The sequence below is a fragment of the Ambystoma mexicanum genome, chromosome 3q, assembly GCF_040938575.1.
Source record: "Ambystoma mexicanum isolate Mex_15411 chromosome 3q, UKY_AmexF1_1, whole genome shotgun sequence".
Classification (NCBI taxonomy): Eukaryota; Metazoa; Chordata; class Amphibia; order Caudata; family Ambystomatidae; genus Ambystoma; species Ambystoma mexicanum.
This window is the reverse complement of record NC_090926.1, coordinates 104212516-104228430: the sequence shown is the minus strand read 5'-3', so window position 1 is coordinate 104228430 and position 15915 is coordinate 104212516. Positions and strand designations below refer to the sequence as shown.

At 46.2% G+C, this 15915-nt stretch overlaps 1 protein-coding gene across 11 annotated transcripts in view; it reads right to left on the bottom strand.

Annotated features, from left to right (window-relative positions):
- ZNF385A (zinc finger protein 385A) overlaps positions 1–15915 on the bottom strand; it is a 529518-nt gene that overhangs the window by 209895 nt on the left and 303708 nt on the right. The gene's annotated exons all lie outside the window — the stretch shown is intronic.

Genomic DNA, 15915 nt, shown 5'->3' with positions numbered 1-15915 from the left:
CCCGCTGGAGATCCCAACATAAAAACATAAAAATCAAATTGGATTCCCGGCGTGAAATCCGTGCCGGGGACCAAAGGGAAAACGCTAGAGTAAGGGACCCTTATGCGTGTGCAAGCGAGGTTCCCTTTATTCTTTAATAAAATAAATACTGTTGCCCATGTGAGCGCAGCGCCTGGGACAGTTTGCAAACCCTTCAAAGGGGTTTCAGGCACTTCACTTGGCAACAGTCACCGCCTGGGGCCCTTAATTTGGCAATACCCTGACCAGCAGGAGAGTGCCCAACACACTGCTGCCACCCCCATGTGGCCCATACTCCCTGCTGGCCCCGGGCTCCTCTAAGTACAGGCTCTCCCCATAGCTGGGGAGCGCCAAATGTGTTTTAAGCCTCCTCAGGCTGATTTTAAATCAAAGGGACACCTTCCCCTGACACATGGCCCACCTTGTGGCCCATTTGGAGTGGGTTTGTGGGGGAAGGGTGCCCACTCTGCAGGTAAGTGCTGGGCTACTGCTTGCTAAGCAGCCCAGCCAATACAAGGAAATTGGGGGTCCCACACACTGTTTTATTTTATTTATTTTTTGCATTTTTAAAGGGCTCACACAGCCCCCGGGAACTGAGGCACTGTTACAGGAATGGAATTGTTTGTTTTTTAGTTGCATAATTGTATTTTTTTGTCTTAGTTGCATATTTATAATGCGTTTAAATACCCAGAGGTTTCTAAGCGCGACCCGGCGATCGAACCTGTGTTGCTACGTGTCGTCTTGCTTCCAAGGCGAGCACTTTGCTGCTGAGCTATCTTCATCATCTGCCCCGAATGCTGGATGGGGGACGGGGTACCCCTACTCATGGGGTTCAAGGAGAGGGCTTCCTATTGTGAATGCACCCAACCAAGATCGCTTAGTACTCATCAGATCCTGTCATGAATGAGGCACTGTCCACCAAGCTCACAATTACATGAATTTATTGTGGCTTTATAATTGTGTAATCCCAGTAACCACTATGTCAAAACCAGATGTGGCTTGTATTTCGATATTAATCTGCCACCAGGCAGATGGGGTAAACATGTATGAGGTGCATATAGTTAAAACGCCACCTCTGTCTTTTGGAACTTTGTGTTCAGGCAGCTGTGTCTAGGAATGCATGTGTGACCTTTGACCCTGCCCTGCTGCCGCTGTCGAGCAGCAGCTAGGGATGTCAGGAAACCGTTAAAGCAAGGTACATGTGCAGCATTATGCGTTTTTGCATGGAGCACTACTAAACTGGGGTCTGATTAGCAGATCTCAGTTTCCAGAAACAGAATTGCACACATCGTTTCATTATCAAAAATCAAAAAGGATCAGGCTATCCCGCCCTCAGAGATGGCATCCTGTCACAGCCACCCAATAAGGCATCATATGATGCAGGTAGAAAAATGACTTGTGGGGGTGGGACTCTAATACGCAAGATAGACAACCTTTGCTGGAGGGATAACTAGGCTGGCAGTGGAGTCGCCCCAGGTTTGCTTACACTGCTCTCGTTGCTAGGTCCTTGTTCAGGCCCCCTCAGTCCAACACTGCAGGGAAGCCATTCCCATGTTTAACAATATAGATTATTACAACACTGAGTGAGAATCAAGGGGAGTACGGCATGAAGCACTATAAAAACCTGATCTTAGTATTCTTATCATTAAAATAATAATCATATCAAAAACGACATGAAAATTATCTCTTCTTGTGTTATCGCTAACAAAGGCCCAGAACAGAGGGTTGGGCATGGGAAGAATGACAGCTTCAGCATCAGAGATCCCTGTACATCTCTGGAATGCCTGGCACAGGTGAAAAAAATCAGCGCCTGCACGAATCCTGGTTAATAATGTAGGCACGGGTAGCAGAGCCGGAAACTGGGCATCACTGCTGGATTGTTCCGGCCTTGCAGGAAGGGAAGACAAGCAGTAGAGGGACAAACCAAGAGGGGTGGGATTGCCAAAAAGTGGTATAGACGGCTGGGTGACAAAAGACCGGAATATTGCTCTCCTGCCCGAACAAGAGTAGTCTTGTTACATTGTAATATTTTAATGTCACATTAACACTTCAGCTGAACAGTCGAAATCCAAATTTTGTGGGTATCACAAAGGCAAAGATTTGTCCGGAGGACAAGGTAGTTCTTATTGGAACACTGTAGGAACACAGAGGAAGTAGTAAATAGCGGTAGGGGGTTCATGTAGATAATACAAACATTATGAGTGGCTGGCATATATTTCAAATGGTCTACTTCAGGGTAAACAGGTCATCTGTCCGGGTTGCACTATGTACATAAATGCTAACATGAACTAATCAATTAACAACCCCTTCCCCATAACTGGTAACCTGTCATTAGAAAATCAGTGCAAAATGGACTCAGATGATCAGCTTAGCCTGAAGTAGACCATTTGAAATAGGTGCCAGTGCCAGAATGTGTGCATTTCATTATAATCTGCACCGGCCATTCATGATGTTTGTATTTTCTACATAAACCCGCTACCACCATTTATTGCTTCCTCTGTGTTCCTATAACACGACGGCCCTCTGCATCAGGCCTCCTAGCCTCCGCGCCGACCAATCGCCACCTATCTTCTCGGGTGCTGGCTACACAACAGGGTAGCACAAGATTATGCATGTAAGAGGCACATCAACAGTGCTGCCTGGGGCAAATCACTTAATTTCCCTAGGACTCTGGCTCTCTTAACTCCCAAATATTTGAGCGCCTAGAAACAGCCTAAGCACAGCATTAAGCACTATACAAAAATTGACTTAGAATTATGCAAACGTCTTGTTTTGCTCAGTGCAGGGCTTTTAACAGACGTCATGCTGGACAGGTGTCCCTGGTCTCTGGTGGCACGATTTGGTAGTAGGCAGCGTTTGGTCTGTGGTTATAGGCATTGCAGCCAGGCCCTGTCTGTAAACTGCTGTGCCTTACTGGTGTGCCCGTGGCCCGGTGCGAGGGAGGTGCCAGAGATGCCAGTCAGGTCACAGAGGCTGTGCCTGGGCCCCAGCGATGCCCTGCTCGCGATGCTATACTCACAGCCGTTCCTTTTAGATCAGATGGCTCCCCCACAGCCCCTCCCCACCCGTGGTCAATTCTGTGCCCATCATCAGCCTGCATCAAGGGGTAATCCTGGCGGCAGGCTTTGCTGCCCGCTAATCCCACGCAGGCTGCCTGCAGAGATAAGGACAGCGTTAATGGAATGCTTCCAGAAGTGAGCCGGATTTCAGAGGGCCCCAGAGGAGTGACGTGGGACACGAGTGAAATGTGGAGCAAAGCCGAAACGCAGCAGCCAGTGCACCTCTATCCTATCCTCTATCCTGCCCCTTCTCTCAGTGCTGGGATCTCAGAAATCTGCCAGTGACCCGGAACCGGAACGGGTACCGCAGATGTTCCTCCCGTTTGCTTCTGTAATATCAACCCCTCACTGCTACGCTTCCGGGAATAACAGAGCTCGGCCAGGGCACCTGATTCTGACCCGCTGCACACTACTAGCAATTCTATGACCACGGGGCACCATCAGTGAGACAGCAGCCTCCCCAGCACCCCACCATCAGTGTTGGCAGCAAAGACTTTTGCTGGTGCACCTCTTTATGTACATATAGGGGTTGTTGATGCCAGCGCAGGGAGCAAGGGGCTCTACGAGAGGCAGCTCCTTCCAGGCACCTCTGCAGCACATCCACTGCCAGCATGGGACCATGCACCTCTGCCAGTGCAGTGCTGATCTAGCACCTGCGCGGCTCTGCCAGAGTACATCTGCCCCAGATCTGCCCATAGACCCCGGCCATGGGTCTTGGCATCGCCACCTTTGAAGTAAAGGGACTTGGCACCGCTCCACTTTGCGCCTCAAATCGAATCTGCAATGAGTGATGCCCCGGATTTTGTAATCGATTCTTGTTAGACACCCTGCACACTGCCTGCAGTCATTGGCACGAGCAGATCTAGTCTCGAGCCAGAGTGATTAGAGCCAGCGCTGCTGGTATGGAGTGAGTTCTGTGCCAGGAAGGCCATGGAGAGAGAGATGTGAGTGAGGACTTCACTCGGGAGAGTGCACAAGGGGGGCGCACCATGGAGGCATGCATGCGCCCCAGTGGGATAAGCAAAGTACCGAATGGAGATGGAGAAAGGGATCATGTCCGAGCATTGAAATATCCTAGCAAGGCCCCAAAGGACTTAGTTCAAATACACCAAGGATATACATGCAGCAGTATAAAGAGGCAGGGCTATGATAAAGGCATTACGTAGATATCGCCTGCTTTATTTCAAATAACAGGAAAATAATGTCTATGTCTATCCATCCCATCACTCCATGCATAAAAAAAAGGCTGGAGATGTCTGTAGAAATCATGTGTCCATTCTTTCACCACTTGACGGCAGCATGGCCGAAATAACAAAGAGGGATAGCACCATACTGAAAATGCAGGTCGATGAAAGCAAGGAGAGAGAGATGCAGCCTGTACTATGCAGGCCGATGAAAGCAAGGAGAGAGAGATGCAGCCTGTACTATGCAGGCCGATGAAAGCAAGGAGAGAGAGATGCAGCCTGTACTATGCAGGCCGATGAAAGCAAGGAGAGAGAGATGCAGCCTGTACTATGCAGGCCGATGAAAGCAAGGAAAGAGAGAGAGAGAGAGAGAGAGAGAGAGCTGATGAAAGCAAGGAGAGAGAGATGCAGACTGTACTATGCAGGCCGATGAAAGCAAGGAGATCAAAAGATGCAGCCTGTGCTATGCAGGCCGATGAAAGCAGGAAGAGAGAGAGAGTTGAAGCCTGTACTATCCAGGCTGAAGAAGGCAAGGAGAGCGAAAGATGCAGCCTGTGTTTAGCAGGCCGATGAAAGCAAGAAGAGAAAGAGAGATGCAGCCTGTACTGTGCAGGCCGATGAAAGCAAGGAGAGAGAGATGCAGCCTGTACTATGCAGGCCAATGAAAGCAAGGAGATCAAAAGATGCAGCCTGTGCTATGCAGGCCGATGAAAGCAAGAAGAGAGAGAGAGTTGAAGCCTGTACTATCCAGGCTGAAGAAGGCAAGGAGAGCGAAAGATGCAGCCTGTGTTTAGCAGGCCGATGAAAGCAAGAAGAGAGGGAGATGCAGCCTGTACTATGCAGGCCGATGAAAGCAAGAAGAGAAAGAGAGATGCAGCCTGTACTGTGCAGGCCGATGAAAGCAAGGAGAGCGAAAGTTGCAGCCTGTGCTATGCAGGCCGATGAAAGCAAGAAGCGAGAGAGAGATGCAGCCTATACTATCCAGGCTGAAGAAGGCAAGGAGAGCGAAAGATGCAGCCTGTGTTTAGCAGGCCGATGAAAGCAAGAAGAGAGGGAGGTGCAGCCTGTACTATGCAGGCGGATGAAAGCAAGAAGAGAGGGAGAGATGCAGCCTGTAGTATGCAGGCCGATGAAAGCAAGGAGAGAGAGAGGTGCATCCTGTACTATGCAGTCCGATGAAAGCAGGAAGAGAGAGAGATGCAGCCTGTACTATGCAGGCCGATGAAAGCAAGACGAGAGAGAGAGATGCAGCCTGTACTATCCAGGCTGATGAAAGCAACGAGAGCGAAAGATGTAGCCTGTCCTATGCAGGCCGATGAAAGCAAGAAGAGAGGGAGATGCAGCCTGTACCATGCAGGGCGATGAAAGCAAGGAGAGCGAAAGGTGCAGCCTGTGCTATGCAGGCTGATGAAAGCAAGAAGAGAGGGAGATACAGCCTGTACTATGTAGGCCGATGAAAGCAAGAAGAGAGAGAGAGATGCAGCCTCTACTATGCAGGCCGATGAAAGCAAGGAGAGAGAGAGGTGCATCCTGTACTAAGCAGGCCGATAAAAGCAAGAAGAGAGAAAGAGATGCAGCCTGTACCATGCAGGCCCATGAAAGCAAGGAGAGAGAGAGGTGCATCCTGTACTATGCAGGCCGATGAAAGCAGGAAGAGAGAGAGATGCAGCCTGTACTATGCAGGCCAATGAAAGCAAAGAGAGAGAGAGAGATGCAGCCTGTACTATGCAGGCCGATGAAAGCAAGAAGAGCGCGAGAGATGCAGCCTGTACTATCCAGGCTGATGAAAACAAGGAGAGTGAAAGATGCAGCCTGTGCTATGCAGGGGGATGAAAGCAAGAAGAGAGGGAGATGCAGCCTGTACTATGCAGGCCAATGAAAGCAAGAAGAGAGGGAGAGAGGTGCAGCCTGTACTATGCAGGCCGATGAAAGCAAGGAGAGGGAGAGGTGCATCCTGTACTATCCAGGCTGATAAAAGCAATGAGAGCGAAAGATGCAGCCTGTGCTATGCAGGCCGATGAAAGCAAGAAGAGAGAGAGAGATGCAGCCTATAATATGCAGGCCGATGAAAGCATGGAGAGAGAGAGGTGCATCCTTTACTATGCAGGGCGATGAAAGCAGGAAGAGAGAGAGATGCAGCCTGTACTATGCAGGCCAATGAAAGCAAGAAGAGAGAGAGAGAGATGCAGCCTGTAATATGCAGGCCGATGAAAGCAAGAAGAGAAAGAGAGATGCAGCCTGTTCTATGCAGGCCGATGAAAGCAAGAAGAGAGAGAGAGATGCAGCCTGTACTATCAAGGCTGATGAAAGCAAGGAGAGTGAAAGATGCAGGCTGTACTGTGCAGGCCGATGAAAGCAAAGAGAGAGAGAGAGAGATGCAACCTGTACTATGCAGGCTGATGAAAGCAGGGAGAGAGAGAGATGCAGCCTGTACTGTGCAGGCCGATGAAAGCAAGAAGAGAGAGAGATGCAGCCTGCACTATCCAGGCTGATGAAAGCAAGGAGAGCGAAAGATGCAGCCTGTGCTATGCAGGCCGATGAAAGCAAGAAGAGAGCGAAAGATGCAGCCTGTGCTATGCAGGCCGATGAAAGCAAGAAGAGAGAGAGAGAGATGCAGCCTGTACTATGCAGGCCGATGAAAGAAAGAAGAGAGAGAGATGCAGCCTGTTCTATCCAGGCTGATGAAAGCAAGGAGAGCAAAAGATGCAGCCTGTGCTATGCAGGCCGATGAAAGGAAGAAAAGCGGGAGATGAAGCCTGTACTATGCAGGCTGATGAAAGCAAGAAGAGAGAGAGAGGTGCATCCTGTACTATGCAGGGCGATGAAAGCAGGAAGAGAGATAGATGCAGCCTGTACTATGCAGGCCGATGAAAGCAAGAAGAGAGATGCAGCCTGTACTATGCAGGGCGATGAAAGAAGGAAGAGAGAGAGATGCAGGCTGTAATATACAGGCCGATGAAAGCAAGAAGAGAGAGAGAGATGCAGCCTGTACTATGCAGGCCGATGAAAGCAAAGGGAGAGATTGAGATGCAGCCTGTACTATGCAGGCCAATGAAAGCAAGGAGAGAGAGAGAGAGATGCAGCCTGGAATATGCAGGCTGATGAAAGCAAGGAGAGAGAGATGCAGCCTGTACTATGCAGGCCGATGAAAGCAGGAAGAGAGAGATGCAGCCTGTACTATGCAGCCCAATGAAAGCAACCAGACAGACAGCACTGGATGGACATGGCAGGCCGATGAAAGCATATGTTATATTAAGTTACATTATGTTGATTTATTCCACGCACCGCTGCCACCCAAGGGCAGTCTCCAGCAGGTGCTCTCACATAGAGAGGTGACGCATGGATGGATGATGCGAGCCGACAAAGAGACGGTGCAGAGAGGTCAGTAGATAGATGGCGTGGGATGGAGCAAGTTGAGAGCGAGAGAGAGATGACACAATATGATGTCATTTTAGTACCTAACTGCACGGTAATTCATGAGCAACTTTGGGGTGTAGGGGAGGGTCTAGAAGGGGAAGAGTGGATAAAGGGATGGTTGTGGGACTGGTGTGAGGCGAAATGCAGCATTCTGGGAATTGCAGTAAAAGCAATTAAAAAATAATCTCAATAAAAAGTAGGATCATTTACACCATTTTTTTTATTCAACGAGCTGGATCGCAAAAGCCTATTCACGTGGAGAAATATTACAATGTGTTTGTGTTAATGTCCATTTGGCTTTCTTTAACGTAACAAAATGGAATTAAATGAACACGCGTGTACAGGCTCTACCCTAGCTTTCATGATCGTCCTCTATTTGGAGTTGAGTGGATAAAGAAGAATGCAATAGCCCCCTCAGAGGCGCCGGCGCTTTGAGACAACGAGGCACTACTTTAACCCCTTAACTGCTGAGCTTTAATCAAGTCTATGCAAAAAGGACGAGCACACTCGCCCTACGCACTCCAAAATCTCCTCCAGGACGCAGTACTTTGCAGAGAACACCCTTCGGGCATTCAGGCCTCGGCTTCTCGCCTGTGCTTTTCCTGACGCATTTCTCACTGCTGCCGCTGCTTTGAAATGAATTCTGTGCATTCATGGCCCCAAATCCTGGGCTAGAGCCCCTCCCACTCTCCATTTCGTAAGCTGTCGCTCCAGCTAAAAATACCACAAAATCCAGCTTGCCCGAGGCAAAATCGCATTCAATTTACTCTCGCCGTATGTTTCTCAACTCTACTGGCAGCGGAAGAAATATGGCTTAGGATCCACTCACACACTCCATCCTTCTCTTCAAACTCCCCCTTTCATGCTCCCACCAACCCTACAACTCGCTGGAAGGCCCTGACACCTGGGGAAAAACATTAGTCCTAATGGACTTATGGCGGGCAGGCATCCACGTTGGAGGGCCCACCGCCACCGTCTGTATTTTTAGAATTTGGATCATTGATGTCGCCTTAGGGACACCTAGTGGAGCAGAAACTCTTGACATAGATATCAGTGGATCAGAGGTATTCAAACTTTTTTATTCTGAGCACCCTCCCACCCTTGATCAAATATATTGTTTCCGAGCCCACCCCACCGTGAGCAATAATATTGTTGCCATTCACACGCAGAATTCATATCTGCGTATATTTTCTATTAAAATCAGTCACCATAGTCCCTTTTCCAAGAGCCTTGCACTCCCAGGACATCCTTCTGACCCTCCTAGCGGAGCCAGACAACTGTAGTAGATAGTTGTGGATAGGAAATGAGTAAAAGACGCAGCCTCCCCACCCCCCAATGATGTGCCCTCATTCCCTCCTGTTGCATGTTTCTAGCATCGTGATGTTCTGAAAGGTGAACATTCTGCATGTGCTCCAGATGCAATTAGTCGCTTCTGCAGTCAATGTAATGGAAAGAGTGGCAGATACCCGAGGCTTAACAGAACAGGCAGTCAATGTAATGGAAAGAGTGCCAGATACCCGAGGCTTAACAGAACAGTCTTTGTTTTTATCTACTTTTTTTATTCAGTGTGTGATTACTTTGTGTCAATGACTTTTTGAGTATTATAGATTATAATGGATCAAACTTTATTGATGTTCTTGAGTCATGGCACAAAATGTTTAGGGAATATAAGGTTGTATTTGACATGTGGCAGGTAATGACTTTGACAATACTGTTTGTCATGCCAGGAGGTAAAAAGTGTTGCTCTTTAAAGAAGTCCCTAAGAAGTTTTTATGCCGATTTCAGTGTCTTCTCCAGCGCCATGTGAAGAATGTTTAACCATTTGTTGGGCTTTGTCAGAAGAAAAAGGGAAAAGGACACGATGGCCAGTTTGGCCCAAAACGTCCTTCTTCTACCAGAGCCTTTCACTGTTTTAATTGTTTTGTCCGATCAAGACAATCACAGAACACACGAGCTCATTCAGACTGATTGCTCCCATTTGCTGCGGTGGAAACCATCATCGTCATCGATGCAGTCAGGGTTCAAGAATGCACCGTGGTAGCACGTGTCCCTGATATCACAGATCGGATATGGAAACCCTGGCGGGGACCAATATGCCAACCCTCGGACTATACGAGGTGCTCTGAGACCACCTCTGTGGCGACTAGGTGCAGTGTAAACGCTTAGTTACATAACAAAACATACATGAATGCGGTCTGAGTGCTCTATTTTAGAGTGCTGTACTGATACTCAGAAATATAGGTAGGGTGAATTGGAGGAGGGTCCAGGAATGGAGTCGTCCCAGCAAGTTTTAGTGTTAAGCAGTACAAAATTGATTGAACATGGAATGGCACAGCAACACGTTGAGAGGCATTCAGTTTAAGGATGTTTAAGAGTGATTCTCTGCCCGTACCATATTATGATCCTGTTCCTGAATTCAATGCACCCACACCCCTTATCTACCCAACATCAAACCATCAACACATTTCCCCAACCCAGAACACTGACTTACCCAACCTAACACGTTACACCTCACCTTCCTCCACCATCTCAAATCACCCACTCAAACTAGCCAAAACTACCTCACCCCGCCCACCAAATCCCACCTCAACATCTCACTCCTCCCACACCAACTCACCCATCTACCCTAAGACCACTACCCAATCCACCAACCCTCATCCCAAACACATTACCCACAAACCAAACCTCTTACCACCTTTTTATTGTCTCAATCCACAACCTTACCTCACCCAAATACCTCACTCACAACCTCACTTTACCCCAACAACCCAACCATAACCCGTCAAAACCACCCATAGAACACACATATCTCACCTCACCAAGACCCACCCAGTCCCATTCCTCCACCGCATTTCAGCCCACATCCAGTCACTCATCCCAACAAATTCTCTCACACACACCACCCACCAAGCCTCATCCACCACCTCACCTCACTCTATGCACTTACCCCGTCCTTTAATCCAACCTTCCCCAAGACCTCGAAAATTTAATTTCACTCCCTAACTTCACCTCACCACCAGATCTGCCCCAACACCATACCTCATTCTACTTACCATCCCAAACTCCTCCCAACCAATCTTACACCTCCCCTCACACCACCCATCCATCTCACCGTGCCACCACACCATACCGCTCCACCTTTCATCCCCAACCTCAGCCCACACATTACCAACAGACCAAATCTCACTCACCTCTTCATCACCTCAACCCACTACCTTACCTCACCTAATCACTTCACTCGCAATCTTACCCACCCACACACGTAACCTTACCCCACTCACTCATACAACCTCACACAACACCCCAACGTGACCCACACAATTTCACTGCACCACCTCACCTGTTTTTATTTTATTATGTTATAGCAAGAGACACAATATGAAAATACTGGCAATAGTCCAAACCTTCATTTTATGAAGACCCTCCTTGTCCCAATAGGTATGCCATTGAGAAAACACAGATGTTTGAAGCTTACGTTTTGTAAAAAGGCATTTTTCGTTGAAGAACAGCTAAATCATGTTTCCCCACTACTCTAAATGCAGATTGAATACATTATTAGAGTCTTCCTATACAGTGTAGCTAACCAATCTTCCCGAGAAACTCAGCCGATCCTTCCAATGAGCCATACTTTCATTAAATGATTTTGCTTCACCAAATGTAGCCACTACCATATGTTTAACATGCCTGCCTCAATCTGCACAAAGCTCACATAAGTTGACATATATTGTGCACATGCTTTCATGATGTAAGGGGTCAACTCCAATACCAAGCGGATTGCTGCATTCCTGCTGGATCACCTCATACCAACACAATGGTCCAACCCAGCCCCTCATTTACATTAAATTCCATCAAGGCATTACTGCTGGCAACCTCAGCATTATACAAAATCATCGGTGCAATCCTCACATCCTAATGTTTTATTTAAAATTGTAATGTCTTAATACCAAAAAAGAACACAAGACAAGCAGACCCTAGACTCTGGCTACAACTGTTTTCTGGATGCCTAGTATGTTCTCACCAGTTGAGTCTGCAATTCAAGTACCCGTGAAGATACTTGCGATGAGTGGCCACCACTTTAGATCATTTACCATGCCTACCTCCCATCAAATGATAACTTTCTCATCAGCTCTAGTTCCAAGATCAACAATCCTATTCTTGTAGTATGATATGCTAGGTAATGGTTCTTACTAAACTTACAGGCTCAATGCACACTGCTCGTTTACCAATAGGGAGTTTAATTGAAGATTCACATCTTCATATGCATGCTAGACGGCCCTCTTTATGCTTACTTGAATTTAGTGGGAAAATACCTGAGTTCGGCAGTAGGAATGGGAGTTTGGTATGTCTTGATATAAGCTAAACAGCAAAAGGGCATGCAGGAACCCCTAAAACTATTTGCTGTGTTCATCTTCTCAGGATAGCCTACTTTTGCTGGGCTAATCTCTGATCGGCCTCCTTCCACTGTACTATTAATATAAGCCCATACAGTGTTATGCAAATGTTTTTATCCAGTGAATTGTGGGATGAAAATACAGCCCCAGGGTGACAGAGATTGATGGGCCATACAAGGCCCTATTAACAGAATGAAGCTGGGTGATGTTGATACCTATGGGAAGATGCAGACCAGTTCAAAACTTTGACTTCCGGCATAAGGCCTAGAGAAGGAACAAAAATGGTGTCAAAATGGAAAGGCACTCAGCTGAAGGAGAGTGTGCCTCAGAACTGTCATATTGCTAACTGTGTCCAATGGATTCCAAAAATAGACATGTGGTGCTGCAAATGCTGACTTCATATAAACTGGGAAAGGGCACATTTTGACAGATTCAAAGCTGCAGCAGTAGACATGGCAAAATATACCTTGAAATGCTGCGCATTTGAAAAATACAAAGAAGGAATTGTGCCTGGCATCTAAAAAGTGAAGCCAAGTGACACATTTCAGAGAACAACACCTACTTTCCACAAATAAACTGTCATTTAAATGGAAAGGCATATTTGGAGAAGTGAACTATAATTCATATGTTAACTGTGGCCCATGGGTGAATAATACCAAAAGTGAACATATATCTGTTTATTGTATTGTAGTTATAAACAGGAGGACCAGCTGTGATACAAAATGTCCTGTTGAACATATCTTTTCAATTTAAAATGCTATTCTGTTAGAATTATGTATGTGGCTTGTTTTCTCCACTGAACTGAAAGGTCTGTGGCTCTGAAACTTTGACCTCTAGACCTTTGGGCTGGGCCCACCAGGAACAGCAGGCCTGATTTGCAGTTTAAAATACAAAGAAATAAATAACATTAGATTCCAATTGTTGAGGCTCTAGATAAGCCGGCCAACAGAAATGACCTTTAAGGTCAGGCCTCCCCATTAACTGTGTATTAGCTTTGAACAAAGACCTTTGAAGACAGGAGGGCAGGGTGGAATAACATGAGCCAGGCAGATGTCCTGGTCATGTAACAATGGAGAAATTGAATTTAAGAAAAGGTGGGTACTATTGTGAAACTGAGGGGCACATGTGAAGCATCGGCTGATTAACATAGGATTACATTTTCCTTAATGAAAAGAGCATCGTGTGTTCCACTGAGATCATCGCAGACTCATATTAAAGGGGATAAGAAGCCTGTCGGTACCATGTACATATGAATTATGTGTGATGTACAAAATATGGGTTATGAAAAGAAATATGATTCTGGTATTCTCATAATTCCAAGGAACAGGACAATTGGTAGAGTGTTAGATTGTAAAATTAAGATGTGAATAGTGGAGTGTCAAGTTTTTCACTAGTGCAGTGCAGTAGCAAATCTGGAAAACGGGTAGCTCCTCCCAAGAAGGGCGTGCCGAAATAAGATTAGTATTAATTTAATTACCAAACCTGGCCTTTCAAATAAAAAGCCAAAACAATGTTCCTATTGCACTCCCACTCCCTGTACCTTGCCTTCACACCAAGGGGGTCATATCTGCTTGATGCCGGGAGGGTGGGGCTTGCTGGGTGGAAAGAGCATGGTAACAAACTAAGCAACCACTGTGTGTTTTATATTGCAAGAAATCCGATGTAAAGTGATGACTGCCCATCTCCACATGTTAACTGTGTGTTGTAGTAACTGAAGGTCCATTTGAAATATAGGTCAGTCAATTGGTGAAAATAATTTTAAATTGTGATATTGTGTAGTGCCATGGCGTTGGTGACTGATGCTTTTGTGACTGTTCTATTATTCTTTGTAAAAACGTAAATAAATATATATTCTTACTATAGACTGGCCTGGTACCTAGCTTAGTGGTAGTAAAGAGGGTATTTGCTGAATGGAACTATATAGGTTGGAGGCCTCACTAAAGTTGAATCTGCAAAGCACTTTGTTGTGGGCCACCTTGCTTTGGGGAGTGGAGGAACTCCCCGAGTTGAGAGTGACCATCCAATAAATTGTGACAGAATACTAGGCACATTTTCAAATTTAACTTGTTTCAGAGGGTGAATTGGACAATCAAACTCATTTGAGTAGTCCATATAAGTACAATAAAAGTACTGGCCTTTATTTCTGAAGTATTTAGTAATCACATATCAAAGAACTTTGAGCAAAATAGAGCATCCTCTGATCAAACTTGAGAAAACTGCAGTACGCCTCTAGTATACAGTCATTCATTCATATTAAAGAACAACATTCTAGCAAGATCTTTTTTTTTTAACTCGGTAAGCTTCTTCTTCCCATATTTTTATATAGGCACTAAGATACCCGCATTCCCATTCCACAACAAAACGGTTTTATATGTACGCTTCCCATCTTAATGGTGTAGTTTTCAAATCATCCATTAGGATTTCATCTGGAGCAGTAACTCTTCTTCAAAAATGGTAACTTCTTTCAAGAATACATCTTTTACAGGTATAGCATACCTTAAACGGGGTTACACCCAACTTGTCCATAAACCTACCCTCAAAAAAGGTTGTGGCCTTTTGTTCTCCCTGAACACCAATCTCAGCTTCCTTCTACTGCTTCTGACTACTTTTGGTGTGGCCTCATCTTCAAACTTTCCTTTGATGCATACATTAAGTTTATGTTATGTTATGTTATGTTATTTTGTATTCATATAGCGCCTTATATACCATTGGTATGGTCTGAAGGCGCTGGTAGGTTGATCGCCCTTGGGAACCGAAGTTCAGGTCAGTAGAGAGAGTAGAGGGAGTCCAAAAGTGCGTGTGCGCACCAGGTATGTGTGCAGCTGGTGCGGAAATCGAGTGGTAGCTGCTTCTTAGCTGTAGGTGTGGTGGTTGAGAGGTCAGGAGTATGTGTTCGCTCTGGTCGGTTTTACCCAGAACGAGTGTGGCTGCATTAGGCCTGAGGAGAACGCCTGGCCGGGGGTTGTGAAACCAGCAATGATTACTTAGAGTGATGTGGAGTAAGCGGGAGATGTAGATATGAGAACAGTTATACCGAATGGTGTCATAGTATCTCTGTGTTCTAGATGAGTGGTGGTGTAAGGGGGAGAGTAAGTGTGGGGTGTGGTATGATGTATGTTTTCAAGTGTTTCCTTCATTCCAAAGCATATTAAGTATCGTCCGTTGCACATATTCGTCCGTTCCTCATACCCGTCCGCTCCACACATTCATCCAGTCATTATCATCGTCTAGTTCACACCCTCGTACACTTCTAAAACGCTGTTGGGAACAATTCTGAATTCAACTTTCAAAGAGAGGCTATTGGGTGCAACTTTCAAGTGTAACTGGGTACACTTCTAAAATGCTGTTGGGTACACTTCTAAATGCAGGTGGGAACAGTTCTAAATTCAACTTTCAGATAAGCTATTGGGTGCAGCTTCTAAATGCAATTGGGTACACTTCTAAAATGCCGTTGGATACACTTCTAATTGCAAGAGGGAACAATTCTAATTCAACTTTCTCAGAGGGGGTGCGGGGTACAGTTCTAGTTGCGAGTGGGAACAGTTCTTAATTCAACTTTCTCAGAGAGGCAATTGGGCGTAACTTCTAAATAAGATTGGGTATACTTCTAATGCAGGTGGGAACAATTCTAAAATCAACTTTCACAGAGAGGCTATTGGGTGCAGACTTTCAGGTGCAACTGGGTACACTTCTAAATGCAAGTGGGAGCAGTTCTAAATTCAGCTTTCACACTGAGGCTATTGGGTGCAGCTTCTGAATGCAATTGGGTAGACTTCTAAATGCCGTTGGGTACACTTCTACATGCAAGAGGGAACAATTCTAATTCAACTTTCTCAGAGAGGCTAT